The following is a 9290-nucleotide window of genomic DNA, read 5'->3' as shown; positions in this document are numbered from 1 at the left end:
ATTTCCTTTTTTATATATCAACAAATTGATTAACCACTTTATTTTGTATACTTCATCGCACAAGGGTGAAAAATATTTCATGAAAATGCTACACGTGGTCTTGAATATTTGAACTATTGTTATTTTTCTGGAGCCTATAATGACATTTAATAGCAATTAACATATTTCTTTAACAGATCAATCAATTAAATTGATGAATTCGGTTAATTGTTGCACCCCTACATTATTGTAATGCGTGATTATCGATAATCTTTGCATAATCGATTGAATCGATTAGTACAATTAACTGTTGCACCCCTTCATTATTGTAATGCAATCAGTGACAGAAGGGGTGAGTCTATTTATAGTAGGCTGGTTTATAGAGGGAACAAGAGAGGAATGAAAAGTGAGAAAGAATAAAACAAGTTGTTCTTTTGTTCTGTTCTGATGTAATAACGAGCATGTGCATTTTGCCGTACTTTGGTACTTTTCTGGGGGGGGGGGGGGGGGAGGTTCTGTGGACTTCGTGCCAATCAAACTTTCCATTTTCTAGTACGAGAATGGAAATAAAAATAAAAAACTTTCAGTTTATTGTGTGAGCTATTGTTATTTCATAAAGGTGTGTGTATGTTAGTGAGGGAAAGTTAGCAGAAATCCTGTCAAATCTGGGAATAAATTCCTTACCAAACAATTTCTTCACCAATGTGTTTGTAAAGGTGTCTAGTAACATATCTAACAAAGATTGAAATTCAACATCCCTAGCAAAATGTTTTACAGCTAGGGTAATTCTGGGTCTCATTCACTTACTATACACTGTACTATAAGGGGGAAAAAAATCACTCCTAAAAATATGCTTTAAGTGGGATGTGAGGGGTCTAACTAGGTGTTTTTAATTATTCTGAATCCATTGCAAGCGTTTGTTTTGCACGAAAAACATTCCTTGGGCCAAAAATGGACCCCATACACCTTGTGAAAAGTGATGACTCATCACTAAACCATCGTTTTTTTGCGTCTGATTTTGGCCCAATGAATGTTTTTCGTGCAAAACAAATGCTTGCAATGGATTCAGAATAATTAAAAACACCTAGTTAGACCCCTAACATGCTACTTAAAGCATATTTTTGGGAGTGATTTTTTTCCCTTATGTGTAAGTGAATGAGACCCAGAATTACTGATTACTGAGTTACTAGGGCCCAAGGTGGAGGGGCCCTAGTAACTTTAGTAACTTTAGCTATTGACAAATAGCTAAGCGCGGCACTCGGTGCCACGCTGTGAGCTTGTATATCTGCTATTTTTGAAAAGTCGTGAAAATGTGTGAAAATCTTTGAATATATGCATTTTTTAAGCGAACATTTGTAACTCAAATTTAGCTTCTGGGTGGTCCCTGGAACTAAATATTTTGAGATGGGGGTCCGTGGCCAAATACATATCATCTTGGGGGGTCCTTCACATGAAAATGTTTGAGCACCATTACTGACATGGAAACATATGTTTCTTGCACACATTTTCACGATTTTTCTAAAATAGCAGATCTACAAGCTCGCAGCGCGGCACTCGGTGCCACGCTGTGAGCTTGTATATCTGCTATTTTTCAATAGTTAACGTTCATGGGGGGCCTGCACTGAATCCTTGTACCCAGGGCCCAGAAATTTGGTGTGTGATTATTAGGAAGGACGAGTACACAATAAAGATTTATATAGAAATAACAAGGAAGGGAGATCATATGCATCATGTGGTACTGTTCATTCAACACATAGCCTTTATTTGAAACCCAATGCTTCACAGCTTCTGGTAAGCAGACTGAGGTATTCTGGTTGGTCTTCATGGAAACTCACATGACTGTATAAGGATTTGGACTCTAGAAGCCAGAAGCCCTCAGGCAATGGAACCTAACCACTGTGAACATGATGATGAACACATACACAATGTTCACACATGGACTAAGTCCCATAACCCAGGGACCATGTCCTAAACCAGTGTTTCTCAACCACTGTGCCTGGGGACCTTTGGTGTGCCCCTGAGAAGGGTCAAGTGTGCCCCTTGAAACTGCTTGAAAGCCAGTATTGTATATATCATTTTAAAAATGATTTAAACTAGTGAAAACAGCCGATCTACAAGCACACAACGCCTCGCGGTGTGCTTGTAGATCTGCTGTTTTCACTGCTGTTGTGTGACAGCCTTGTATGATGAAGCAGGGCTTTACTTTGCGAAAAAGCGTACACATTTGAAACTTGGAGATGGTTTCTTCCCGACAGTGACGATATTTACACCCCCGTATTATGTTGGTGTGCCCATGGATTCTTGGGACATGATAGATAGATACCTTTATTATCCCAAGGGGGACATTCAGTAAATGAAAAGTGTGCCCATGCAGAAAAACCATGATGCCTGCTGAAAAGGACATGTGATGCATTTTATATTATGTTATATTATCAATATAAGCTACAATCTTCTAGGGTTGTTTTTTTTCTTGTTTTTTTTTCTTCAATTGTTTGGGCCCCCACTTGCACTATCCTCAAGGCCAGGCACGTGCACACATAGACATTAAAGAGGGCTTGAGCCCTTGCCCTTTACCCATCTTTAAAAAACTGCCCTCTCCAGACCATGAATGCACTTTTTACTATGGTGAAAGAAATGCAAATTCTCTCTTTTCATGCCATACCTGAAGGCAACATTCAAGAGAATTGCCTTGTCCAAACTCTCCCTCTCTGCCCTCTCTATGCATGCAGAAATCCATGCCGTACACCACATCTCCAGTATTTACTTGATTATGCTTGGTTCAGTTCCAGTATGGAGATCCCTGATGTCATCAATAGTAAGCCCATATCTAACAGGACTTCTGACTTCATATGGGAATGCCCATATTATGGACAGGGATCTCCATGTATGGGCATAAAAGGGATGTAGGCCTACCATATACAGTACATGGATCTCCATATATGGGTACCACCAGGGGTCTCCATATATGGGTAACTGGTCCGATATACATCTCTGGATATGTATATTTACATAATTACATTATTTAAAAGGGTCTCCATTTACTAATGGCAGTGGCACCATGCGGCTAACATTCTTTGCACACCCACACTTGATACGCTTTACCCTTTACTGCTTAGTACCCTTGTATTATATCCTTATTACCTACAGTACTTGTATTATCATAGTTCTTTATGATATGTCGAACATTGTTAGTAGCGTACCACACTAACATTGATTTCACTGCACATTTATGAGCATAAAGACAAATAAAACCTCTTGAATCTTCTCCCAAACGTAGTTGCCAAGTCCTGCAAGATGTGTGGTCTCCCGTTCCAGCCATGGGAAATCCCTGGCAATGTGATTGAGTCAGCAATATCCCAAAATCACCTCACCAGGAACCCCCACGAACAGACGAACACACTGGAGGTCAAGGTTATATAGGTGTGTGTGTGTGTGTGTGTGTGTGTGTGTGTGTGTGTGTGTGTGTGTGTGTGTGTGTGTGTGTGTGTGTGTGTGTGTGTGTGTGTGTGTGTGTGTGTGTGTGTGTGTGTGCGCGTGCGCGTGCGTGTGCGTGTGTGTGTGTGTGCGCGCGCGTGTTCTACAGTATATCAACTCCATGTCAGCTGACATACACTGTAAGTCAGGGGTCTTCAACAGGGGGTCCTCAGAGTTACTACAGGGGGTCCTCCAAATCTTTGAGTGATAGAAAGTTATTTTCTTCTTTTTTATATTAACCACTTTAACCCTACTGTCCATATTCAGAGAACTTTAGCCGAAAATAGCTGATCTACAAGCTCAAAACGCCTCGCAGCGCGAGGCGTTGTGAGAGCTTTGATGTAGAGGGGGAAAAGAGCAGACTAAGTACAGAGTGAAAGGTCAATTTATTAAGTATTGACAGTTCAACTCGTTAAATATCTGAATACACAAATTGACATGAATCCAAAATACACTGACGATTGTGCTGTCAAACAATGAAACTATATGGAGGTTGTGGGGGGTCCCTGCTTCATCTCTCTCTCAACTAAGGGGTTCTTGGCCTGAAAACGTTGAAGACCCCTGCTGTAAGTAGCTGTGACAGAGAGCAGAGCAGAGGCATTATACTGGGCAGCAGTCCATCTGTCTCCATAGAATCTGCAGTGGCAGAACTAAGCGAGAAGAATCTGAATAATATGAACAAATCAATCCTGGAGACAGAAATCCTCAGAAGAATTTGATGAAGTTGGCAAGATGCATAAACCATCCTGGTTCATTGAAGACAAGAAAAGATTATACCACTTTGTGCTGTAAATGAAAGTACTGTACTTTACAAGTTACAATGATTCCACTGTCCTGCTCATATTAAAAAAGCTCTAGAATGACTTCTAGGTACTTGTTTGCAAAGTAATGCTTAGAATGATCTTTTTACTTTTACTTTATTGCGAGGACTAATCTATTTCACTATCTATGTCAAAATAAGGGTGGTATTCCAAGAATTATTCCATTAGCAGGTAGAAATAAGATCATTCTCCACGAGCATAAGTCTGTAAAATAAATAATTTTAGCATTGTTTAAAAATCAATGCTAGTCTCATCCGCTTACCTTATTTTGAGCAGATGGGCCCACTGAGACCACTAGTTCAGTAGTTCAAGATATGTCAGATCTAAATGTTGTCATCATAGTTTTGTATCCCCACAAGTCTTTTCCAGGTTTATGGCTGGTCTGAACAACTTTCTTTTAGAAGGCTTTTGTATGCAGGTTTGACATGGTGGTTATGTGTGTGCAAGCAGCCCGTACTGCAAGGGAAGGGGATTCCTTTTCAGTAATAATGTCAAAGACACAGCCCCTCCCAGTTCCAGTCAGTGTAATGTGGGTGTATACACAATAAAATCCAATTTTAACTCAGAGTATGTACGTACACACACACACACACACACGCACGCACGCATGCACGCACACACACACACACACACACACACACACACACACACATTCTCTCTCTCTCTCACACACACACACACACACGTATTACTATACTTGCGAGGACATCTATGGATTTTAGGACTTAAGGATGGCGATTTCATGAATGACATTGTTACAGTTGTTTCAACCCTAACCCTAAAGCAGAAAATAGCAGATCTACTTATAGCTCACAAATTACTGCAATTATACTGACCATGATACTGACATGATACTGACATGATACTGACCATGATACTGACATGATACTGCCATAATACTGACCATGATACTGACATAATACTGACCATGATACTGACATGATACTGCCCATGATACTGACATGATACTGACATGATACTGCCCATGATACTGACATGATACTGACCATGATACTGACATGATACTGACCATGATACTGACATAATACTGACCATGATACTGACATGATACTGCCCATGATACTGACATGATACTGACATAATACTGACCATGATACTGACATGATACTGCCCATGATACTGACATGATACTGACCATGATACTGACATGATACTGCCATAATACTGACCATGATACTGACATAATACTGACCATGATACTGACCATGATACTGACATGATACTGCCATAATACTGACCATGATACTGACATGATACTGACCATGATACTGACATAATACTGACCATGATACTGACATGATACTGCCATAATACTGACCATATATATGGTCAGTATTCATCCAGATTTTGGGATATTGCTATATTCACACACACACACACACACACACACACACACACACACACACACACACACACACACACACACACACACACACATGTGTGTGTGCAATGTGTTTGGCTGAATTGGCTCCCACTCTACTTCTCTCCACCTCCCTCTCTAGTCTCCATAGTGACCAGGAATACATAAACAATGTGGTCCAGCAGCAATATGTCTGCCAGAGCTCCAACAACCCGCACACGGAGTATCTGATTTGTCTCAAACCCATAATTATGGCCTTTTTTGTGCCAATGACTGCTTATGACGGTTTTTTTCCAATAGCCCTGTGTGCCAATGACGTCTTATGACGGTTTTTGTGTTTTTTACATAGAAAAAAAAAAAAAAATCTTTTTTTTTCTTTTTTTTTCTAAAGATGTCAAAATGACCTGAGATCAGAGAGATGCTTTTCTCTGTTTGTGTGTTCGCTCCCTCGTTTAGCTGATTGAGAAAATGTGTGTTCATGTGTCATTCTAGTGGATGGACACTTTTTTTCATTCAAACAGCTCTATCTCTGGAACCATTTGTCCGATTGCCAAAATTCTTTTTGCCACTGAATCACAACAACTGTGTCTGTTTCTGTGGGGAAAAAAATTATAAAAAAAAAATCTTTTTTTTTCATTGCATAGTAAAGAAAAACATACAAAATCTCGGCACAGCTACCTTGGAGCCATTTTGGCATCTGGCACAGAATGAGTTAAAATATGGGCACTCCGACTCCTTCCATTCATAACTTTGTTTTTTAAAGATACCCAGAAGTTTGTGTGTGCGTGTGTGTGTGTGTGTGTGTGTGTGTGTGTGTGTGTGTGTGTGTGTGTGTGTGTGTGTGTGTGTGTGTGTGTGTGTGTGTGTGTGTGTGTGTGTGTGTGTGTGTGTTTGTCAGAGGCTTTCCACACACAGGCAGACACTAAGTTGTGTGAGAGTTGTGTGGGGGAGGCAGGGGGCAGAGACAGCGCAATGCATTCCGGATGGAAGTCTAGTGGTTTGAAGTCTAGTGAGAGTCCTGTGGTTGCACAGAGCACCATCCAACAAGCACACAACACGCACTAGACTTCAAACCACTAGACTTCCATCCGGAATGCATTGTGCTGTCTCTGCCCCCCGCCTCCCCCACACAACTCTCACACAACTTAGTGCGTTCGCGTGATTCCTAAACCCACCAGGATTGAGTTAAGACCCGCCTCCTCTCGATAATCTTAAGTATGAAAGTGCCCATGAACGTTAGTGCTGCTCGCTCAAGTGCAAAGTTAGTAGCCTACCTACTACCTACTGATCCATTACAATAATACACACAGCATAATAGACCCAAAGCCATATCCAAACCATAACAATTTAACTGATAATCAGTAAGAGTTTTTATTTTGAGCACAGTAGTGACAAATTAATAGCTTTCTCAGTACGTTTTTCTCTTTAGCAAAGTTACAATGTTTTCCCTTTATTAAGCACAGTACATAAGTCAGTTTAAAGATTTTTTTAGCACAGTTTATTTTGAGCACTGTAGTGAGAAATTAATAGTTGTGCATTGTGCAAATGCAGGCTTTTCTCAAGTACAAGTCTTCATGCCTCTGACTTTATCCACCCTCCATGTGTCAGGCAGGGATTTCAGCCACTCCTGGAAGTCCTCGCGTTGCCGCGAGGCGGGTCTTAACTCAAGCATGGTGGGTTTAGGAATCACGCAGTGCGTTCCAGTGAGAGTGCAGCCAGAGAGAGAGGGAGAGAGAGAGAGAGAGAGAGAGAGAGAGAGAGCATGAAGAGTGTTTCTCAGATATCTCCCCTCATGTCTTGAACAGTCGGGAGAGTTTGGGAAAATCCCCCAGTGTTGAGACTACTCCAGTGTCTCCATGCTAAATATGTCACCACATTCCTCTCTTCTCTCTGAGAGTGGATAAACATAAACCTAACCTGTGTTTCGGTCATGTATTTGTGCGTTTGGTTTTTCAAACAGCCATTCCTTGGTCTCAGTACAATGTCTCATTTTACAGATTCCACTTTGTCCCTATTGTGAGTGTCCGTATCAAATTTATAGTATTTAAATGTTTGTGTTGGTGCCAGCTGGTCTGTCAAGACTCAAGAGAGACAAAACCACTTTTGTTATGAGCATTTTGGGAAATCCAGCCTGAGGACACAGGAGACAGAGATGATATCTAAATGTGTGTGTGTGTGTGTGTGTGTGTGTGTGTGTGTGTGTGTGTGTGTGTGTGTGTGTGTGTGTGTGTGTGTGTGTGTGTGTGTGTGTGTTTGTGTGTGTGTGTGTGTGGTGTGTGTGTGTGTGTGTGTGTGTGTGTGTGTGTGTGTGTGTGTGTATGTGTGTGTGTGTGTGTGTGTGTGTGTGTGGGGACAGGGAATTGCAGGGAAAAAGATAGTACAATCGGAGGAAAAAACCAAGTGGGGACAAATTAATATGTCCCCACAAGGTGTTTAGGGGTTAGGTTAAGGGTTAGGGTTAGGGTTAAAAATGAATAGAATGTCCCCACAAAGATAGTAGACTATGTGTAATGTCCCCACAAAGTAGCAATTGCAAACCTGTGTGTGTGTGTGTGTGTGTGTGTGTGTGTGTGTGTGTGTGTGTGTGTGTGTGTGTGTGTGTGTGTGTGTGTGTGTGTGTGTGCGTGCGTGTGTGTGTGTGTGTGTGTGTGTGTGTGTGTGGGTGTGTGTGTGTGTGTGTGTGTGTGTGCCAGGGACGTGCTGGCCATTGGGAAAAGCGGGACAACTCCCGAACGGCCGGCCGGTCCAGGCCGGCCATTAGGAAAAATAAATAAATAAAATGTCAGCCTTCGTTCCATTTTGGGGGCTGGGCAGCCAGCAAAGTAAAATCGTCACTGTCGGGCAGAAACCTCGTATCTCCAAGTTTCAAATTTGTAGATTTTTTTCGCGAAGCAAAGCTCTGCTTCATCATACATGGCCGTCGCACAAAAGTAGTGAAAACAGCCGATCTACAAGCACACAACGCCTCGCACCGCGAGGCGTTGTGTGCTTGTAGATCGGCTGTTTCCACTAGTTTTAATGATTTTTAAAATGATAAATACAAAACAAACGGTTTTGGACCCGACAATGACGAAATATAACTCATGTAATTGGCCCACTGGCTTGTCACTTGTCATGATCTGAAATGTCAAATATTTAAGTAGCAGCAGTGCTATAGAGAGAGATCTCTCTCTATAGCGCGCAATGAGGGCCTCTACAACTCTTTTTCCCGGGCTGAATCAGGGGCCCAGCACGTCCCTGGTGTGTGCGTGCGTGCGTGCGCAGGTTCATTGCTCTTGCTACTGCTAGTCATGTTAACTCTGAACAGGCTCATCCAGTTTGTATCCTGTGCATGTCCTCATTTGGCCTAATTACTTCCTTTTCGCGGCGGCTGTGGAGGTGTGCTGTATACAGTACACTGCATTAATGGAAACCTTCAAAAGAGCGAGAAGGGTGGAGGTGTGTTAGTGCGTGAGAGAGAAAGAGGGGCAGAAATAGAAGAGGGTGAGAAAAGAGAGAAAGACAACAGCGCTTCTTGACCCAAAGACATGCATGCATAGATAGATACCTTTATTATCCCAAGGGGGAAAATGTGTTGCCAGAGGCAGCACAGCAGTATAAGGTTATTTACAAAGTTACAGAGAAGTATGAAAAAG

This window comes from Nannobrachium achirus (assembly GCF_963921795.1).
Source record: "Nannobrachium achirus genome assembly, chromosome: 3".
Taxonomy (NCBI): domain Eukaryota; kingdom Metazoa; phylum Chordata; class Actinopteri; order Myctophiformes; family Myctophidae; genus Nannobrachium; species Nannobrachium achirus.
This window is presented reverse-complemented; position numbering follows the sequence as displayed.